The sequence below is a fragment of the Temnothorax longispinosus genome, unplaced genomic scaffold, assembly GCF_030848805.1.
Source record: "Temnothorax longispinosus isolate EJ_2023e unplaced genomic scaffold, Tlon_JGU_v1 HiC_scaffold_14, whole genome shotgun sequence".
Classification (NCBI taxonomy): Eukaryota; Metazoa; Arthropoda; class Insecta; order Hymenoptera; family Formicidae; genus Temnothorax; species Temnothorax longispinosus.
In genome coordinates, this window is record NW_027269925.1 from 595361 (window position 1) to 619118 (window position 23758).

At 45.5% G+C, this 23758-nt stretch overlaps 1 pseudogene; it reads right to left on the reverse strand.

Annotated features, from left to right (window-relative positions):
- Positions 1-14519, reverse strand: part of LOC139823615 (DNA polymerase delta catalytic subunit-like) — a 21434-nt pseudogene extending 6915 nt beyond the window's left edge.
- Between the last annotated feature and the right edge of the window lie 9239 nt (positions 14520-23758).

Below are 23758 nucleotides of genomic sequence, written 5' to 3' on the forward strand. Positions count from 1 at the left end.
GAAATCCGCCAAGTCATGCGCTTCCTGGTTGATTGCAAATCACCATGGACTACGATGGGAGGATGGAAACATGCCGTACAGCATGGCGAAACATCTAATTACATCGGCCGTACTTGGAGAGGGCGTCGAGACATCGACTCTTGTGTACGTCAAGTGATGCCAGAAACGAGAATGGCTGGTGGATCTGCTTGAGAATAAAGCGAGGAAAAATCTAAAATTGAAACTTTGGATGCAGATTACGAAGATATCGATTCTTTAAATAATCTAGACGTTACTAATACTGTAAGATGCGGAAAACATGTTAAGAATTGCGCATTACAAAATGTATTAAAAATATTTAACTGGTGGTCGCGACACCAGAAAAAATTATGATTTTTTTTAAATAAACTATATATGTATATATAAATGTTTTATTTTCCTTTTACTACATAGTTTGTAGTATATATAGATGTTTTAGTTGTTTAAAAGCTGTTCAAAAGCCGTTTTAAAGATGTTTTAGTTGTTTTTAAAGACGTTTGATAGCGGTTCAATAGCAATTATACAGATCGAATCATCGAAAATCAATGGCGCGATGTCGTTTTCAAGAACATACGTGCTTCGCGGTGACTTCATCGCACACGTGCAAAACTGCACATTGTAGATTTTTTCGGAAGGCGCAATTGTATGGATGCTGAGATCATGGTGAAATTAGATATGATAAAACCAACGATGTGACAATAGTGAAATGTAGAAGGACGAATTTGAAGGTACGCTCAGTAGTCGAGGACTAGAAGTAAGAGTCGGTTGGCGTGCTTGATCGTGTTCGGACGTGTTTGTCTTGTCGAAAATTTCAAGTGTTGCGACTGTTTGTACTGTCTGCACTGTGTGATTTTAATAGTAGCACAGTGTGTATTGGCGCTTTTTGAAGCATACAACGTTCTGGAAAATGGATTTCGAAGAATTGCAGTTTGAAGGAAAAGAAAGAATGGAAGTTGAAGCAAACGTTTGAAGAAATGGAAGTGAATGACGAGGAAGGAATTGAAGTTAATGATGACACAATATTGTCAGACGATTCGTGTTATGATAGTGAAATGGTTGATGAGGATATTCCGGACGAAATTTTCAAAGTGTGAATCAAGCAGAAGTAAATGCGTTAAATCCTCTGAACAAAAATGTGCTGCATATACTCTTATTTCACTCCAGGACATATGAAGTTTTGTGCGTCATGCATTGTCAGAATACACGGATTGTTCTCGATGTTTATACGCTATTCGCAGACATGACACATGTCCGTATATCCTCATGGATATACTCTTTTGTTCGTCATGTGGAGACCCATTATATCTAATTTCACCGTGTAATCTGTGTCCTATGTGTGTTTTTGTGTAAATTTTAACTGTGTAAATAGCCTGTGTAAATAGCCTACAGTATTTTAGTGTATACATATTATTGTCTATAAAATTAAGAGACTATGGCCTGTATTCTGAAGGTGACTGACTCAAGAGCCAGGGGTTTCTGGTTCAAATCCTGCGGTAGCGAACTTTCTTTGTATAATATAAATTTATTTAAACGCGATCGTGAACGAGAACGCGAACGGGAGCGAGAGGGACCGCGCGCGAACGAGGGAGAGAGACCGCGCGAACGAAAAAACGCGCGCAAACGGGGGGATAAGGGCGCGAGAGGGACCGCGCGAACGCGGGCCGGCGGCCGGGAGCGAGAGATCGCGCGCGAAGGAGAGATAACGCGAGCGGGAGCGTGCCGTGTGACGTCACGCGGAACGACGCGGCCGTTGCAACGCGGACCCCTCCCCCGCGGCGCGGCCGAAAACGCGAACGCGATCGCCCCTCACCCCCGCGGATCCCTCTTCCGCGGCGCGGGCCGAAAACGTGGTACTCCCCTCCCCTCCCCCGCGGCGCCCGAAAACGCCGGTACCCCCCCCCGTGACGCCCAAAAACGCGGTACCCCCCTCCCCCTCCCCCGCGGCGCCCCGAAAAAACGCGGTACCCCCCTCCCCCTAACCCGCGGGGTACCTCCCTCCCCCTCACCCCTCCTCAGATCCCACTGGGTCAGTTAGAACTAACATAGCTTACCTACTACATAGATATATGATATAGGACGGAATATGTTAAAAAAACACTTTTAACGAAAGAATTGATGCTTTTTTTCGTATTATGCGTAGAATGTATTCGCTGTAAAATTAATACACATAATAAACACTAATTAATTACGAGCACTGTCTAATTCATTTATATATATATATATATATATATAAACAAGCTTGTAAAGCGCGCCACGAACCCATGTGAACAACTCGTCTCGCGTGGAAAGTATATGCGTTAACTATTTCGACATATATATTAGTCATTTATGCCTTCCAATACTTACATACATATATATTCAATATACATTTATCAACAATTTACTGCTTTGAATGTTGTGTTTTGGTGAAGCAGCGACTTTCTCGCGAAATAAAGTATTCACGCATTAACAAAAAGACTTTAATTTATCAACAATTTATTGCTTTAAATGTTGTGTTTTGGTAAAGTAGCGACTTTCTCGTGAAATAAAGTATTCTCTGCTTTAAAATAAAAACGTAATATTAGTCGTTTATGCCTTCCAATACTCAAAAATAACTGCTATATTTTTCAAACTTTTTGTTTTGTTAATATCTCATCGGGCCTAAGAGATTAATGAATCCGTGTAAATAGATTTTAACCTTTTTCACCCCGTTAGGAGTGAATTTTTAAAAATCCCTTCTTAGTGGGTGCTTACGTCATGAGAGGAATGCACTCTTCCAAATTTCATGTTTCTAGGTTCAGGGGTTAAGCGTTGATGAGTCAGTCAGTCAGTCAGCTTACGAAAAAGTAGTACTAGCAATCAGTACTCAGTACTGAGTGATCAGTACTCGTAGTATTGACAGTATTAGTATGTTAATACTCATGAATATTGCAGAATGGTCAGTACTGTGCCTATTAGTTCTTACAGTACTGGCAGTACTATCATGATAGTACTCCGAATATTAATCTGATAAAGAACTGACCACTTCAATACTTTGAAGTACTACTGAGTATTATTGCTTGTAGTACTGCCGTACTGTAAGCACTGACAGACACAGTGATGCATCTTGTGCGCGTGTGATCTCCTTATTTCAGGAGAAGTGATTCAGCCTTCTCGCCGAGGATAGTGTTGGCAGCGCCGCCAATATACTCAGGGGCGATCGAGCCTAGAGGTTGGCAGTACGATAAGGGCGAGACGTGAGCGCGCGGGAATCAGAACTGTTGTATAGAGATACGAATAAACGTGTAATAAGCACAAGCAGTTGTACAGTGGCGACGAGGATAATCGTGACCGACGCACCAACGTCATGGCAGACGCGCTTCTTGCAAAACTGCTCGAGCAGCAACAATCTCTCATGGCGCAGATGCGCAACAACAGGCACAAGCTCAAGTTAACCAAAATGCGCTCCAAGCGCACATGCAAAAGCAAATCGATGCACTCGCAGAGACCATGAGACACGTCGACATGGGTCAAACAGCTAACCCGCCAGAGGTAGTACAAGACACGCTCAGCCGCAGTATCGACGTCTTCAAACCGGAACCTTCTTCCTTATTTGCAAAATGATATAAAAACATGAAGACGTATTCACGAAGGACGGACGTAACCTAGAAGATGCAGCTAAGGTACGTTTACTGTTACGAAAGCTTAGTCAAGAAGCTTACGACAAGTATGCTAGCATTATTTTGCCAAGAGTGCCCAACACTTTATCATTTGTAGAAACAGTACAAAAACTCGAGACCATTTTCAGGGAAGCTGAGTCTTTATTCAACAAAAGATATAAATGTCTGAACATAGAAAAATCAACTGAAAAAGATTACGTGACATACGAAGCTAGGGTTAATCGCTTGTGTGAAGAATTTCAGGTCTCCTCAATAACTCAAAATCAATTCAAATCGCTGATATTTGCAATTGGACTAAAACCGCAAACTGAAAATGAATTCGCACGCGACTATTAACCCTGCTAGAGGACCCTGAGAAGAGCAACGCACTTTCAGTAGAACTTCTGGTATCAGAGGCCAACGATTCCTCACTATCAAAAAAACTCCGCATGTTTGCAGACAGCAGAGGTGGCCGCAATAAGGACACAAGTCAGGAGTACTAACAACCCAAGGACTCACACCCAAGGAAGAAGCCAAAACTCACCATGTTGAGGTTGCGAACAACTCCATTATAAATCTGAATGTCCTTTCAAGAATCACAGTTGTGAAATATGCAGTAAAATAGGGCATGTAGAATGATTTTGTGTCCACGCCTGGACAAAAAGCTAAAGATAATCAAAAAAATGCAAAACAGGAACACACATCAAACTTTGTTGTATGTCAAGCGACATCAAATCAACTCGACGCCTCGCGCAAGTACATCGAGATACAAGTCAATGAAGTACCAGTGGTCGTTCAATTGGATTCTGGCTCCAACGTCACCATCATTTCACAGGAGCTGTATAAAAAACTGAACCCGCAACCGCTAAGACCATTTATGATATCGGCAGGCAGTGCTACTGCCCACGCCATGCATTTCATCGGCGAATTCGACGCCAGGGTCCAATTCAAGGATAAGTTGCATACTGGCACAATTCAGGTGTTCCTTAACCCCAAACTGAATGTGTTAGGAATTGATTTATGGAAAAACTCGGCCTATTTGAAGTACAATGGGGAGCAGAAATGAGTTCAAATGTATTATAGCTTTTTATTAATACCCTAATATTGCTCGGAATATCGGCCGTAACATTACTTAGCTTTTAATTTTAATATTTTATTTACTTATAAATAAGATACGGAAGATAATGCGACATCGTAAAAATTATAAAATATCGCGAAACAATTTTTCATATAATTACATATGCATTACGTATACAATAGAATAATTATAGGTAATTATGTTGTAATTATAATTATCATATTATCTGTAATTATATTATTTCAGTAGACACATACTTAGTCGGTGGAATAATAGTTGCAGATGCATAATAATACATTATAATTACATTATTCACTTATGATTGTTATATTGTATGTAATACGTATTATTGTGTGTATCAAATTGTATTAAAAATGTTTTTTTTAATCAAATGCACGTGCGAGCAATACAGCGTGACTGACCATTTTTACGCGTTCGCGGTTCTGTATTTGAACCTTTTATCGACCGTGGCTGTAAGTAGGACGGTAACCGACCTAGAGATAGCGCGCTCGTCTGCACCGCTCTGCACCGTAGCTCACTGAGTAACGGAACTCATTTCTGCTCCCCACCTCGAAACGCCATATGCGCGACAATCAAAGTGGATCCAGCAGCATTTGCAGACCAGCTCATCAGAGAGTTTTCCAAGCTGTTTAGCGACACCCCTGGGTGTGTTACCGCTTTTCAACCTAAACTCACATTGAAACCTAATGCCAAACCAGTATTCCGTCCAAAGAGGTCTGTACCTTTAGCCTCCATGGGGTTAATCGAAAGTGGATATAAAGATTAGTCGATGCCCAAATAATCACACCTATTGATTTTTCAGAATGGGCAGCACCTATAGTCGTAACCCGCAAAAAAACGGCAGCATACGAATCTGCGGAGACTACAGCACAGGCCTTAACGAACAGCTATAGCCGTGTCAGCACCCACTACCTCTGTCAGAAGACATTTACGCAAAGGTACGGAAATGCAAATATATCTCAAAAATTGACATCTCATATGCATTCCTGAACGTAGAGGTACACCCAGAATCTCGCAAACTATTAACAATCAACACCCATAAAGGTTTATTTAAATGCAACCGCCTAGCACCTAGGAGTAAGTCAGCACCGGGACTCTTCCAGAAAAAACATGGAACAAGCTTTCGGAGATATAGAAGGAGCAGATACATTCATAGACGACTTTATTATTTGTCACAAACCACAAGAAGGACACGACAACATCATGAGGAAGGTACTATCTCGATTACAAAATCTTGGATTTCGTGTAAAATTGTCTAAATGCGAATTCTATAAAAATCAACTATTATACTTAGGAAATATAATAGACGGCACAAGAATCAAACCAGATCCTGAGAAGATTAAAGCAATCCGTGATATGACAAGCACCCACCACAGTACCACCTCAGCTCAGATTACTATTAGGAGCTATTAATTATCACAATAAGTTCATAAAGAATATGCGTAAACTGAGGCCCCAATGGACGCTTTACTAAAAAAAGCGTAGAATTTCGTTGGACACCAGAATGCAAAGAAGCATTTTGCAAGTTCAAACAGCTACTAACATCAGAGTTACAACTCGTCCATTATGACCCAGATCTACCCCTTAATTGTAGCCGCAGATGCATCCAACGAGGGAATCGGCGCATATTTAGCACACATAATGCCAGATAACACTGAAAGACTCATCGCCTGTGCGTCCAGAGCTCTATCACCAGCAGAAAAATACTATAGCCAATAGAAAAGAAGGCGTCGCAATCGTCTGGGCTATACAAAACATCACAGATACTACTTTGGAAGAAATTCGAACTCCGTACAGACCATAAGCCTCTAGTGCATATATTCGGCATAACTCCAAAGGACGGCACACGTCGCAAACAGAATTCAGCGCTGGGCTTTAAGTCTAATGGCCTATGACTTCGAATAAAACACGTTAACACAGACGACTTCGGTTACGTCGACGTGCTCTCCAGGTTACTGCAACGGATACCAAAAACAATGAAGATTATGTCATCGCAAAGATAGAGTTAGAAGTTAATCACATATGCAAAGAAGCGATCGCAGACACCAGTAACAGCAACTCAAATCGCCGAAGCAACAGCCCAAGATCCAGTTCTAAGAGAATAGCAAGGTTTATTCGAGAAGGATGGCCAAAGCGGAAATCACAAATCAAGAATATTGCAATTGATTTTTGGCTACACCAGGGAGCCCTATCGCTTGTTAAAAGCTGTATAATGTTAGGAGAAAAGGTAGTCGTTCCAAGCATATATCGCAAGAAGATACTGCAATCATTACATTCAGCACATCCAGGCATCAGCCGAATAAGAGCCTTGCTCGTAGCTACGTTTATTGGCCGGGTCTAGACAAAGATATAGACCCACAGTTCGAGGCTGCCCAACCTGTGCACTGCAGCCAAATTACCCGTTTAAAACTTTATTATCATCTTGGCCAATTGTGACAAAGTCAATGCAGCGCATCCACATCGATTTGGGCAGCACCAAAAGCAGGTGAGGACTACTTGGTCATCGTGGACGCATACTCTAAGTGGCCGGAGATCATTCGCATGAAGTCAACATCATCCTCCAGTATCATAGAGTAGCTTTCTCAATACTTCGCAAGATTTGGTAACCCAGACTTAATTGTTTCCAACAATGGACCGATTCGTATCTGACGAGTTTGCAACATATTTAAGAATACGAGGCATCGAACACCTGACTACGGCATACTATTAACCCCATAGTAACGGTCAGGCGGAGAGATTCGTCGACACGTTCAAAAGAACGATCAAGAAGATTTCAGAGGACGGACGAGCGGAAAATGCCGCTGCAGATATTCCTATCGTGCAACACCCAACAGGAGTCTCACCGGACACCAGTCCCCAGCAGAGGCATTTATCGGTAGGAAAATACCTCTAGAATTAGATTTGTTACGACCTAAACTTAGAGACTCGATACTCCGAAACAAAGAAATGGAATGTCAATACAACGCAAAACACGGAGCTAAACTCCGGGAGTTTGCAGCGGGCGATCTGATGCTGGTAACCATGTACTCCGGAAATAAATCCTACTGGGCCGAGGGTCAAGTCACTAATTGTAAGAAGTTCGGCACGGCCCTGTATGAAGTCGTGGCGCAATCCAGATATGGACTACGGACTTTTAAGGCTTATGCAAATCAATTGCGACCACGCTACTATGACGTCAATCCCAGTACCCAGGTGGAGCTCCCGAACTACTTATTGACCTGGGAATTAACACGCAACCGAATGACCCGGTGTCCATAGAAGTAGGACCCTACGAATGTGTCAACCCCTGAGATTGCTGAGAAAGTCCAAAAACTACTATTAACTCGCAGCAAGAAATTGACCCACAAAGCAGCAGGTATCCCACTCGGACTCGCAGGCCTCTGGATTGGCACAAGGACTACGAGATTTATTACCAGGGGAGATGTTCGCAGCGCCGCCAATATACTCAGGGGGCGACCGAGCCTAGAGGTTGGCAGTACGATAAGGGGCGAGACGTGAGCGCGCGGGAATCAGAACTGTTGTATAGAGATACGAATAAACGTATAATAAGCACAAGCAAGTTGTACGTAGTTAAGAACCTAACAGATAGATTCAAAGATACGTACAAGAGGTTTCGCCAATTGGTTCTCTAGATAATAGGTCGTGTCTATTGGGATATTATTCTGCAATGCATACACGGGATCTTCCGCCTTCTGATATGCTCGTGTGGCTTTAGCTGCGCTTGTACACACATACGCCACTCGGTCACCGAGTTTCGGCGCGTTTCCGGCATCTCGTTTCTTCATTTTCGCCGCCAGCTCAACGTGCGCTTGCTTCGCCGCGTAATCTGTCTTTGGTCAGTTCCTTCGCGATGACTAATTGAGATAGATCGATACGATTGCATAGAAGATCGTTAATGACCTGTTTGGCATAATCCATTGCGGCCTTTGGATTTCTGTAACATTAAGTTACAATTACTTATTGCTTATTCATAACATCAATACGCACGACTTGAATGAAGCACGAAGGAGAAATAATGTACCTTTCGATAAGCAATATATTGCAACAGGTATTCATTATGTTCACTACCAATGGACAATTATCTCTGCGCACCGTTTCGAGAACTTTGCAATCCATTTTGTCATATTTATCGGGTTTCGTAAAATACAGGCCAGCATAACGTGTTTCTTATTGATTAAGAGATTTCCAAGCATGGTAATTTTCCCATCTGCGCACCCGTGAAACCATATACACGGAATTTGCCGACACTTTCAAAGCGTATTGCCTACCATCGAGTACTTTTTGCTTCAATGGTTTCCGTTTCTTGCTTTAACTCTACCTTTGCTTTTTTTCTTGGCCGCCAATAGGTTTTCCAAAATCTCCGGAAGAATCCCTTTTCTTACGGTGCTTTTAACAAATAATAAATTACTGGGAGTTGTGGTAATTTAGTCTTCCTGAATATTGAGTTTCTACCTTTTAGCAACGGTTAATAACGTCGTGTAACATAGTTATGCGCCATGATAATGCTAGGATACAAGGAACTGAAATCTAAAGTAGCTATTGGATCATTGTAGTAGCCACGCTTAGGTTCAATGACGGTCGCTCCTTCGAATTGCTCATCAGTACCGTGGCCCTGATGCGTTGGCAGCAAGTAATCCTTTTCCCTGGTCCGACCATGCAGCCGTCCGATGACCGCGACCCACCGAGCGCGACCAAGGCATCATGATCTCGCCGAGGACCGGGGCGGCGCTGACCGATGCGTATCACCTCGGTAAAGGGATATGGGCAACCAAGGCCGGTGCCGGCGAAGCGGCCCATAGTCCAGCTGGAACGCCAACGATCCGGATCGACCGACAGACGGTCGCATGGCGAACAGCCCGGGACGAGCGGCCAGGAGGCTGCTTACCAGACGCGGAGGACGTCGGGAGCCGAAGCGACGCCCAACGCTACGTCGAGCGAAGAAGCGCAAAGCGCTTAGCGGCCCAGTGCGGTGGTTTAGGACTCAGCACAATGTACATAGACAATTTAGCTTGTAGACTACATATATATATACCCATGTATCAAATAAAAAGGAACGCGATGACTCCGTCAATATAGAAATTAGACGCGAGCGTTTATTATTTAGCGAAACTAGGATAAGCATCAAACCCTGATAAGCGGAATTAATTTGGCTACAGCCGTATAGAGGAAAAGGGGTTAAGTGGCAATCCAGCCAATCCATATTTGTTTAGTTTCTTTTCTTAGGTTTGTCATGATTATTAACCGCATACGCGGATGCATGAGAAGGAGGACGCATCGCGCGACAGCGAACAAAGGTTGAGTTCGCTGTCCGGCAAAAACGGATTCCGCGGAGATAGGGGAACGAGCGCGAGGCTACAATAGCGCGTTGCGATGAGTTCCGAGCGCGATAGTGCGAATTGGCGTACCGACCACGAGACCGGGTCAGTAGCTTAGAAAAATGATGCACGAACGCCGCGGACTGGACTCAGCGGGTTATGATGAGTACCGAGCGCGATAACGCGAACTGGGAAACCGACTGCGGGATAGGCTCAGCTGCTTAGGAGCGCGATGCATAACACCGCGTATTTCACTCAGCGCGTCGCGATGAGTTTCGAGCGCGTTAGCGCGAACTTGCGAGCCAACCACGGGACCGGCTCAGCAGACTAGGAGCGCGATGCATAGACGCCGCGTGTGCTGCTGAGCGCGTTTGCGATGAGTCTCAAGCGCAGTAATGCGAAATAGCTGACGGATAACGGAATTGACCCAGCAGCATAGGAGCGCGATGCATGAATACCGAGTATGCCGCTCAGCGAGTTATGATGAGTTCTGAGCACGGTAGGGCAAAAGCGCCGACCGATGGCAAAATCGACTCACCGACATAGTAGCATAACGCGTGGATCCGACATGATCCATTCAGCGAGTTTCGATGCGATCCGAGCGCGGTAAAGCGAAATAGCCGACCGTAGGCAGGATCAGATTATCGACGCATCAGCGCGAGGCGGAGTTGACGGGTAATGTATCCAGCGAGTTTCGATGCGATCCGAGCGCGGTAAAGCGAAGTAGCCGACCACAGGCAAGAGCGGATTATCGACGTGGGAACGCGAGGCGGAATTGACGGGTACTGTATCCAGCGAGGTTCGATGTAATCCGAGCGGGGCAAGGCGAAATAGCCGACCGTAGGCAGAATCGGATTATCGAAGCGAGAGCGTAATACGAAAACGCCGCGTAGTCGATCCATCAATTATCGATGGGTTCCGAGCGCGGCGCGGCAAAGGAGGCAACGCGAGGTGGAGGCGTAGCGTAACCGCGAGGACGAACCCGCGATAGAACTTAGCATAGGGAATCGTAGCGAGCGGAAACATGTAGAATCTTCTGGATCGTTCCAAGATTCGATTCGTCGAGCGTAAACATGTTTGCGCGAAAAGTGAAAGCGCGCGGAATGCGGAAGTATTTGCGCTACTGCGTAGCGAGTAAATGCAGATGTTGGCCAGATGTTCGGCTGTGAACAAAAGGTGTTTGCGCGCGAAACAATAAGAACCATTCACGAGGCTATTGACACAGCTGCTGTTTGAAGGCACAGGTGTCCGGCGATCGCGACAAGTGGGGCGATCCCCACTCGATCGAGGTAGGCCAGCCGAGCCGAGGAATCGAGGAATTCGTCTCTCGGCTCTCGATGCGAACGGTTCTCGCATCGGAGCACTCGTCTCACTTAGAAACATACTCGGCGTATAGTGTTGGCTTCCTGTAGTCAGGAGCATCCGGCGTAAGATAGATAATTGATCTCAACGCGTGCGCTAACAGCGAGCGAGAACGAGAAACGATCCCGCTTAACGGGGCGTTATACCGCGAGTCCATGTAACGTAACTGAACAAAAGGGAAATAATTATAACTTAACTCTTGTTGCGAAAACATACGTGTGACGACTATCATTCAATCTGAGACAACCTGCAAAGACTTACCTATCCTAAATCGTAATATCGCCTGTCGGCCGCCCGAAATCCTCCATCGACGAACACGCACAGAGGCTGAGGCCCAGCCAAGCGGTGCTGTCCAGCACAGAAGCGAAGGAAGTCCCTTGAGCGGAGAGGTCCAACATGTCCAGCGGGTCGATCCGGAGACAGATGGGAGCTGAAACAGAGTCGTAGAAAGGGGAATTAGCAAAGTCAGCGAAAGGTTGGTCATTCATCAGTATCTTTCTCGATAGGCCTAGGTTAAAATCGAGTGGCGACCGTGATAATTAATGATCTCGAGGGCGTGTGGTTAATGTCGATCCTCCGTCCGGCTACAACCACATTAAGAGAAATGATTAATCATCAATATCAAGACAATCACTTCTTTCTTTAATTGTGTTATTACCTTACGTAGAAGTTGAGAAACAACTTTGATTTTGTTGCCCGCGAGTCAATAAGCCTAGAAATGGATACTCCCGTAACTCTTGCCATTTCCATATAGATAATAATGCACCCTAGTTTGTCCAACAATCTAAGTGGTAAGTAGGCATCTTTCAAACAATATATAGCGAGACGTCGACGTGTCTGTGCATTTCCGTTTGTAATCCCGTAATATCCTTATGCTGGACATCTTCTTTTTATTCTTGAAGGAAATGATATGATACCGCGTTTGGAGTGTAAGATCTCAGTTTATAATCTCGGACTAATACCTAGAAAGTACATATTTTATTAAAGCTGTGATACAACAGAAAGAATCGTGTTCATATATGAATTTCTTTACCAGTAATAAATCGAACGGAACTCTTCCTTCAAATTAATCGTTTTGTTCTCACGACGACCCATCTGTTTACTCTGCAGCACATGATCCTTGATCACAGACTTATATTTTTTATTCGACCGAGGAAGTTGAAATTCTTAACATTGAGATGTTGCGTACGATTAATCAGATACGGGAAGTCAAAATTGTTTATATTATATCCCGTGAAAATGTCAGGATCTAATTGTCGCACAAAGTCAGCCCATTTCTTGCAAAAGAAAATAATACCATTAATAAACAATTGATATAACCGGATACTTATCCTACGTTTTAATTAGCTTACCTCCAACACATTAAACTTTCTATGTCAAAGCTTAGAACCTGGGAACCGACGATAGGCGCGCAAGTATCGAGGGTAAAAATATTTCTTAAAAATGGTTCTCGCTCTGTCTTATAACCATATTAGCAATTTGTATCACAGGGTCATCTTTCGTTTCCGGAAAGATACCTGTAGAAAATATTTATAATTAAATTCACGCGGTAAAAGGTATTACAGTAACGAAAAAGAAAAGAAAAAAATACAATAATTACCTTCGCGTCCAGCGCACTCGATATCAAAAAACTGAGAATTCTGAATGGAGCTATTTTTGACCATTCTCCTTCCGGGACATGAGCTACAAAAGCATCCCAAGCAATATCTACTTTTAATTGGCATCGTGTAGTTAGTTCCAACATGTGTCCATATTGGCCACGTATATAATAATATATACATATATATAATTTCCAGCTTCCCGGTGTTAATTCAATCCAACAACAACCGATAACTGACGTATCAGCCATAAACCTTGCGTTTAAATAATCAAATATAAATTCATTACAATTTTGATAAAAACGTAACGTATAGAATAATACAGAGCGCTACGTTTACACTACCTAATATCAAAATTGATGTTACTTTCAAATGCTTGATAGCGATAATTAAATGCGGTATAAATCGTATCTCGTTCTAATAATCTTCAGCAGGAGAGTAACAGCCACTCCGAGCCTCAGGGATCTCGCTTGCGGTTAGGAGGGTCGGGGGGTGCCTTGCTGCCGCGGGGGGAACGCCGTAAGCGGCGGGTGAGGGGGTCGAGGGACGGTGTTAAGGGTCATTGGAGGGGGGGCTACGCGGGGGGAAAGATTGCTAGGCGAGGGGGGAAGCGCGATGCGGGGGGACGGCTGTTTACTGGTATTTGTGGGGACCTTGTTGGGAGTAAATTCCCTAGGCGGGTAAATAGGAATATCGCGCCGCAGGGCCGCCAACAGGGGCTCGGGGCGGGGACGCGGGCGTTCCGAGGAGGGGCGCTCGGAGCGGCGCTCGCGCCGTTACCGACCGTTTTGGAAAATCGCGCGCTAATTTTTGTTTCGCTCGCGCGCGTCCGGGCGCGTCCGGACTCGCCCGAACTTGTCCGAACTCGTCCGAGGTCGCTCTTCTCGACGTTCCGGGAAAAAAAATGCGTTCAAGGTCGTTCGTTTCGCGGGTCTCGATCGCCTTTCTTCGTCGTTGTTTTATTCTCAGTCCGAAGGTCGTTTCGATCCGCGTCGCGGATGACGCGATCGCCGCGACATCAGGGGTAAGCGCGGTCGCGCGGAGATAGGTATACGGATGTGGGAAAAAGGGGGAAAAAGAAAGAGAGAGCGCACAGATGAGATACGTAGTTTACTTTATTTAGAAAAATAATACACGCGTGTTTACATTGTTTCGCTCGTATGAATATATATATATTTGTAGACGCAACATTGTTATTAGGATCGGAAACAGAGCGCGGCGATCTCGCGCAGTCGACGATGTTGTCAGGATCGAAGAAATCGCTCTTCAGTATCCCAGTTTGAGCCGAGGTACCCGTCTTGTTCGCGTGGGCGGCTATCTCCCGATAGCGCGAATACTTCGCATCGACCTCCTCGGTCGCCGCGCTCAGCGCCCGGACGACGCGATCGACGCAAAATTGGAGATCGTACAGCGTGAGCAGGGTTTTGAGCACCATCACCACGCGAGCCAGGTTGGGTAGCCCCATACGTAGGATCGGCGTGTTGTTGATCATTCCGAATCGCAGCGTCATCCCTTCGATCGACATCGGCGAGGGGGGGCGAGTTCCGTCGGAGAGACCGCGTTCCATGCACGACAATATGTCGCTTTTGCGCTCGACCAGCCCTTTCCACATGTCGAGCGTCAGGAAGATCTTTCTGCCTTGTTTGTCTCCCAGGGCGATATCCACGTACGAAGGCGTGGTGTTTGTGCTGTATCATGGTGATTTGATCGTGATACCTATGGCTATGTACTTGTAGCCAGTCGTCGTCAGCAGATAGCGCGTCGTCAGGACGCGCACCGCGGGCACCTCGACGGGCTGGTCGGTGGGAGGGCGAGAGCTGGAACGAGACTCCTGACGATGACGACGATAATGACGATCGACGGGCGCGTCGGTGGGAGGATGAGAGCTGCGACGCGACTCCTGGCGATGAGGACGATAATGACGATCGTCCATCAAACTGATCTTTCGTATTTTATTGCCGTTGTCGTTCGCCTCCGAATCCGCCGTCTCCGTAGGGGAAATACTCCTCGGCGCGGGTCGATCGGCCAACGTTGAGAACATTTCGCGCCGCGCGCCGCGGTAACCGTTTGTTTCTGATTTTTTTTCGACGCGTCGTATTCGGCCGACGACGCGACACTGATGCCTTGGGTGGGACACATCGGTATAAGTAGGAAAGATCTGACTTATGTCGCGCGTGGCGTGGTGTGGGAAATTTGCGCGGTCCTCTACTTCTTTCGGCGGATGCGGAGATCGGAGAACCGAACCCCGGTGTCGTCATCGTTCGAATAATCGCTCGCCGCCGACGTTAGCGAGTTATCGTTGAGGCGTACGATTCGATCGAGGAGATCGCGCAACTGCTGCAACAGTTCGGCCCTAGGGCAGACGATATTTTGCATCCGCAGATCGAATTTACCGGCCGACGAGACGGTCCTCGTAAATTCGTTGAATTTGTAGAACTGCGCCCGAGTGGTGAAGTACAGATTGTCGTCGACGTAGCGGAAGATCGACGTCACGCCGGTCGGTATTCCGGGAAACGTCGCCTCGAGGGGCGTAAATTTGGCGACTCTCTTGTCTTTGTCGCATTCGTCTATCTCGCCCACCGCGTTACCGTTGAACACCACGAAGAAACGTCCTCTGTGGGTGTTCACCGCTCCGTTGATCAACGTGTTTTCGGGAAATCCGAGTTCTTGCAAGGTCTTCGGCCAACCTGGCCGCAGACTAAATTCCGGATACTGAACCAAGTATACCAATTATCTACGAACACCACGAGATCGCCGGACGGGGATTGATAGGCGGCAGTCACGCGCGTGTAATTGTCGTGAAGAAAGCTCATGTGATTCGAAAGGACTAAAGGTCCGTTGTACGTCCTACCGTCCAGATCGATCGACCAAACGTAACGCTTGTACGAGATGTACATTCGATTTTCCAAAATCATATCCCGTTCACGCGATCGAGGCTGCACAGGTCCGGCGATGGCGGCGGCGGCGGCGGCGGCGTCCGACGCGGCGGCTCGTTCGTACTTTTTTCACCGTACAAACGTTGAATGTCGGCGATGTCGTTTTGGTCGAGCTTCACCGGATACTGCTGGTCCGGCTGTATCGCGAAACATCACCGATGTCTTGCGCCTGTTGTGCACCACCAATCCGAGAGAGTGGCCGATCTCGTGCGTCAGCGTGTAATGCAGGGAGAACCTATCCGCGGGATGTTTATTGACGTAAATGTGCCACGGCTCGTCCCCGTCGACGTGCACCTCGGAGACGAACCCCGCTTGGTCCGTCGGGAGAGACGCGTGGGCGAGCACGTTGCCGGGGCCGTCGAATTTGTCCGAGCAAATTGCTCCGTTTACCTTGGTATTCGTGTTATAGTGACGTAGGCGTCGCCAAGATATTATAATGTCGGCATTCGGCGTTTCGGAGCGTTCAAACGTCAATGCCGAATGCTGCGACCACAGGTCGAACGCGGCCCGCGCCGTGCTCAGCTCGGTCTCGTCGGCTAAGTGAAAATGCCACGTCAAGTTGTGACCGTACGGAGGATTATTGCCCCCCTTCATACGTCTTAAGATGTCACCGACGCGGTCGCCACTCGAATTTTCACCCTCTAAACCGAGAAAGGATCGATGATTGTAAGTACGAAATTGTCCCACCTTTTTTTCGATGACCCCGCTGATTCCTCTCAACCCTTTTTTTCTGTTTCAGGTCTCCTCGTTGCCGTCGGATCTTGGATCACCGCTGGACTCAGCACCTCGGACCTTCTCTGGACTGCAGCTGTGCACCGCCGACTTCGCCCTGGACCTTCGCTGGAACGCTTCTTGGATCTCCCCGAACGGATGTGGGATCGCCGACAGGTAAGTATCAGGATCAGGTAAGTGTTACGTATAGGTAAGGTTTCAACCGCACTCGAATAAATTTCAACCCTAAGTATTTCTATTTCAAATAGTAAAATATTCTCTATTTTATTCTATTTCCAGATAATACAAGTTTCAGAAGTTATAGATTTAACGCGTCTACCGCGGGATGGTTCAACGCAGAGTCTAAGTATTGATCGTCACGAGAAGTTACTACGTCAGCCGCCGTACTTTACGAGCGATGAATTCCCGACGTCTTTACTCTACGAAGCTCTAGCGGAGAATTCCTACCGAGGAATTACTACCGACCTTCCTGTTCGACTCTCTAGCGGAGAATTCCTGGATCAGTGGGTTTCGCTCCGGCTCCTGGTCTCCCAGCAGCATCCCCACTTGGGCAAGACTCCGTATGGCACACCTGTCATCCAGGTGCTACGTACACCTGCCGTCCAGATGTGGCCGTTTGTAGCTTCCGCATTCCGGAGTCCATTGTTCGCTGAGGCAGGTGTTGCCGCGAACAAAAGGCTCATTGATCGCTCGTAAACATGTTATTCTCACTTTTCAGATCAACAACTTTCACAAATACATGGTTATATACGCAGCATTCCGTTTTCCAGATCCTCTTTCCTTCTAGATAATTTATTAAACATATTAATAATTGTCGGATATCTCTTCGAGAAGGGAACTTTGCGTTTACAATATTAATATTAACTCGCTCGCATTATGTAGCCAATGATCGCATCGTGGTATCGCTCGCCATTATTTATCGTTAAACATTGAATGTTTATTCAGGCTTGTTAACATGCTTGATTTTCCTATGATAGCTTATGATGAGCATTTCTGCGTTACATGGATTGGTTATCCTACTTCGCATGCCACGCGTTATCTCCACTCGCACGTGGTTCGCACCTCCACATGATGACGCCGATCGTTTGGCCGTTTGATCACCGATTATCTTTACATAAGTCACCTACAATGCATATTTATCGAAATTATGCTTTTTATCCTGCGGACCCTTCGGATAGTCCGACCGCGCCTTCGTGGTTCGACCCCTTTTACTTTCTACCCGTTCGACGCGCCGTTCGACGGTGGATCTTTGATCCCTTTGACGACTCAAACGCGGTAATATCGATGATTTAGTGATTGATGGTCGATATTGCTTTATTCGCATACCTCACGGCATGGTACAGGTTTTGCGTATTTCGCGCACCCTAATCTGCCGACCGATGGTGGCTCTGTATTATTTGCGACTCTACTATGATTTTTTATCATTAACCCGCCGCGGATATCGTCGGTTCGTTCGATCGATCTACCCCCTCGCGTGGTCACTATATCTCCCAGTCTGAGGCGTCTGCCATGTCTACCGTCGGACAGGTCAACATTTTTATCGCCCCTGTAGGTCAACCTAGATGATAAAGACTTTATTCGATCGTCGGTTCGATCGTTCGGCTAACCATGCTAGTCGCTTATGTCTTTTGATGCCTGCCGATTTTGCCCCTTTCTTGTCATAGTGACAATTTTGTCCCTGAATTTTCTGGAGGTGCAAAACTCGGTTTGCTGGCGTTTCTCGGTACTCTCACGCAATTTTCGTAAGTTTGACGGATTTGCCCCTGATTTGCGCGATTGCCATCTTGCCCCCCGCCTATGGGTATCCATACCGTAATTTTTGCTATGTATTGCAATTTTCGCGTAATCTACTTTGCGTATCAGTCATTTACGTTGATCGCGTCTCGAAATTGTCCTGACTACGTATCCCCATGGAAACCATGATGATTTCTTAGTGATTCTATTTTGAACTGTTATCTTTTATCTGAGCTTGATGGCTCGTAATCTGATTTTAGCTTTCTTTTTCCGCAAATCAATGAACGTGACTCTACTTGTCGTTACCCTCAAGATATGGAATAGCGCCCTTGGCATTCGAACTCAATCTTATATAGTGTATAGGAAATTGGGAAATGAGGATATATCATTTTTGGCAGTTACAGGTTCGTTTAATCGTCATCATGATCATGACCTTTTTGCATTTACTCGTCGAACTGAACATTTTCTGTCTTATGATTAGTTCGCCTACGTTCGCTCGGATCGATAGAAATAAAAAAAAGTAATTTTACTTTGTCGCACGTTTATACTCGGGATTATAACTATCGCGCGCACTTGTCACTTAATATTATATATGTCTTTATATATATTTTTGTCCTTTATATATTTCTTAACACTAGTTTGTCCATTATTACTATTTATATTTTTCTTTCGCACTATTTACATTTTTTTTTTTTCCAGGTCTTTTGCACGGTTCATCGTCGCTCCGCGACCGTCGCCGCATCCCAATCGCCGCCTGGACGATTCGCCGCTGCGCCTCCTCCACCTCGTTCGGGCTGCTGGTCCGCTCCTCCGGTCATCCGTTGGTCTGCCCACAGGTTTTCTCGTGGTTTACGGACTCGCTGCTTCTTTACGATCGGCTGGGCCAGGATTCGATCGTCCGTGACTATTGGTAGCCGTTTTTCGTGAACCATTTCGTGCTCGGGTGCAGCCGTCGGCTGCAAGGTGCGTCTTCGGCCATTTGGATAGGCTCGCTTTCGTTCCGTGCTTTAGGATATCTCGGAAACCGCATCGCGGTTTACTCATCAATTGCAGCGTTTCGTTGTTAGGCGTTCCGTCGCCGGGTAATCGTAGTAATTCTGAAAATCCTCGAAGGCTTTGCGAAGAACGTCGTTTTGTCTCTGAGCCGGAACCGCGTCTACGTCTTTGGACAGATATCCGTATTTCTGCAGGTAATCGAACGTGAGCGCGTAATTTTCGTCCGTAATTGTGGGATTGATACACCTCGAGGCGATAAAAACACGCGGTTAACGCGATTACACGCGCGAGCCACATCGTCGAGAGCGAGAGAGATGACGGAACTGCGATGACGGCGCGTTGCGGTTTGAGCGCGATCTCGACGAGCGCTCCAGATGCGAACGTTTACGCAAGGACGCTCGTTAGCGATAACGCGGATAGGTGGCGGCGGGGGTCACGGGCGGGAAAAAAATACGTCGAAGATTCCGGCGGATGAGTCGGCCTGATAAAAATGCATTATTTTCCTCGATGTATTTTTTTTCGACGCAAAAACGCTGTTCTTGTTACATTTTTTTTTTACCGCGATATCCTCCCTTTGTCGCGCTTTCTCGGCGCGGATAGGTGCGGCGGCGGGGTCTCGGGTGGGAAAAAAATGCGTCGACGATTCCGGCAGATGAGTCGGTTTGATAAAATGCATTATTTTTCCTCGATGCATTTTTCTTCGACGCAAAAAATGCTATTCTTAGTATATTTTTTTACCGCAACATCCTTTTTTTTACCATATATAAGAACTCGAGACTAGACTTAGGCGTAGTCTATCCACAGCTCTATCACGAACAGTTGTTTCTTAAACGTTGTGAAACGAAAGACAAAAATGGAAAAGTTAAACGGTATTAAAAGTGTAGTCGATCTTCTGCAAATAAACACCACCTCTCTGGTGAGGGTGGTAGAAGAGTTTGCGGATTCTGTGCGACTGTTGCAGTTCCGACTGAGAAACATACAGGAAAAAGTTTCCTCGTGTATTCAAATGTCGGTTCGCATCGACGAGGACTCCGTAATATTGGAACGATCGTAAGTAGATTTGCTAAATATAATCACATAACATTTTTTATATTTTATATTTATTAATTATATTTATATTTTGTTTGGTAGAGCCATCGTCGCCTCCCTGGTAAAAAAGTCGCGTAACCAAATACGGTTGTTCGTGACAAAGATTCGCGCGATGCATCGCGATGTCGCGCGGCTGGCCTCACCGATCGAGGAGCCGTCGGGTGCGGGACAGTGCGCTCGCGAGAGAGAGAGAGAGAGAGAGAGAGAGAGAGAGAGAGACAATGACGGCGACGAGGAGGAGTCATCAGGTGCGGGACAGTGCGGTCACGAGAAAGTTATAAACATCGAAGACGACGATACCCTCCCTGAGAGTTGGCCCTGCTCCCAAAAGAAATGAAAAAAATACAATTTAATAAATATCATATTTCATATATATGTATGATATGTTATATATATATAATATTTTATTACAAATAAATATTAACAGTGAAAATAAATCATATTTTTATTATATATATCTATTTAAATTGTTTAATTAGAAATTAACCTTAGTTTCATTATGTGGCCAAAACTAGTACTTATTGTGGCGAAAAACTAGTGTTTTGGTGGTCAAAAACGGTGAAATCGGAACTTATGATATAATTTTTATTTTTAAAATATTTATTTAAATTTATTTGTTTGCCGATCTTAAGTTTCTTATCTATAAGATTCTTAAGAATATATTAAAGTAATTAAAAGCGTTACATAACAAAAAGAATTTTATTAAAACGTATTTATTTCGTCAAAAATCCTTAAAGTGGCCACAAACGGTGCACTGACCCTATGTATTACGCAAATTTCAAATTGCTTTAACGATATCGCGTTTTCTTCACCGCTCCCTTCCGCACTCAATCTGACGCTTGGCGTTATCGCTCGCTCGCTCGCGTTCCTAACCACGCCTCGCGCTGGAGCGTCTCGGCGTTCCCGTTCGTTTTCTTATCGCGTTATCGCCCCCCGTATCGCGATCTCGCTTTCGCTCGCCGTTTCTCTGTTTGTCGCGTTAAGATATATCGCGTTCCCGCGACCGGCCATTATTACGCGCTCGGCATTATCGCGCTCTCGCGACCGGCCATTTTCGCGCACTCGGAAGCTTATAATGTACGAATATAAATACGGGGCAGGTATGTGAAAAGAGGAACACCGTGGTTCATAAATTTTACGTCGATCTTTATTCAATAAAATATAGATAGAAGGATATATATGATATAATGGAGTAAAATAAACTAGTAAACACAATATAGATAGACAAATATATATGAAATAAAAAACGAGTAATACAATAAGAAGAAAATGAAATTATGTTAAACGAGTAATATATAATGTTTTTTTACAAAGATTTATAAAATAATTATAATTAGCGGAGTCGATGCTGGCGAGACATTCGCGTCGCTCGATCCACCAATCGCGCAACTTCATCACGTTCTCCATGGCGCAGCACCGTTGGTGACGCCGGCAGCGAAACGCGCAATCGGCGCGAAGAAACTCCAACCGATCGACGTCGTCGTACTCCGCGTCGACGGTCACGATCGTCGCGTCGACGTCGCCGAGAATCTCCTGCAGCTATCTCTTCTTCTCGAGACCTTTTACGTAGATTCGCGCGCTGGGCGTCTCCTCTCTCTCCCCACGACTCTTTCAGGTTGTCGCACACCGCGCGTCGAATGATCGTCTTCGCCTGGCGATAGTCCGTGGGGTTGATAAAGCAACCCCACAATCACATTTTTCCGTTTCCCGGATGAGGTATCCTTGAAATCGAATGCTGAACCATCCATTTCAACGTCGCGTTCCAGTCGAAGCGCAGAAGACATCCAGCCAATCGACGCGTACCCAGCAGACGAGCGGGACACGGGCATGACGGAGTCAACGCGAGTGGCCAACGTAGCGGCCAATGAGGAGATAAAAGACGCGAGCTTTGAAAGCGTCGAAATCGGCGAATTGCTGCAGCAGATTTCCGAGGGGGTGGCTCAGGCGATAGTCGGCGGTGAGGAGACACAGCCCGCTGGACGCGGTGCGACACCCGACGACGAGATCAGCCAATCGCAGGTGGAGCGAAGGCCCGAAGAGTCAACCACTCAGACCGACCAATCGGAGGGCACGGAGGCATAGGCCCGTGCGAAACCTTTTTACTTCGTTATAATTTTAACCCATTGTAACCAAAGAACAACCCTTTCATATATATTAACCAATCGCGAACTAGAGTAGCAAAAAAACAAGTTGCAATTGAGCATAACAGAGTTTAAAGTTTTATTTTATTCTTTTTAGTTTATTTTCTTTATTATTTTGAATAATATATCTTCGATAGCAATTTTGTATTGTATAAGTGTTAAACGGAGAAAGTTTTATCGCATGTATGCATCAGAAAGAATTAGAATATACAAACACATTGTAAAACACTTACACAAAACGAATTACAAAGATATCCATCTTACCGATCCAATTTATCCCCTGAAAGTCGAGTAAAAGTTAGAGTCGTTTCAAGAGCCAATCACAGGCCAGCATTCAATCGGAGATGGATCCCGAGAGGATCACTTCGTTAATTTTAATCGCAATCTTTCTATTATTTTCAATATTGATTCTATACAGTCTATACGCGATCTATTCGATCAAGGCAACGCGATGAGGTTGAAGGAGTACATTGTCGTCACCCTCATCATATTCATCCCAGTCATAATGACATTCCCAGACATTCCTACAATTACCACAATATTCACACTGTACACTTTATACATATTACTGTTGAGTCACGAGATCGAGCCACGATTGGTTCCCGACGAGCAGTGAACCGAAATACACGAAATTGCATGCATAGCGACATTAGGCGAACGAAAGGACCAATAGGGTTCGAGTAAAGTATTTCTATATTTATTTTTTCAGTTTTTAACATTATTAGCCATTGACGACGGTACATAAGAGTTCGTTACAAATCGTTGCGAGTCAGTGCGCGATAGAACCTGTCCGTTCGTGTACAGAGATACTGTAACTCTGAAATATTAAATTGTTATTTGTTTATAATAAACAAAGACTCATTATTCGCGACCCCAGTGAACATCCTGTCCGATTATCCGTATATTACGTGCGCTTAACAAGGGCGTGGCCGACGGCCTTGAACACGTCCGCGACGACGTAGAGAACGGCAGCCATTACGCTGGAAGGAAGGACGGGGCAACACATTACATCCAGGTTTCTGTATTTATCCAGGAAAATACAGTGGCGACCGTAATTTCAGCCCAAGTAGTAAGTGGCTATAATTTCAATTTTTATAACATCAATCGTTGTTCCGGTCACA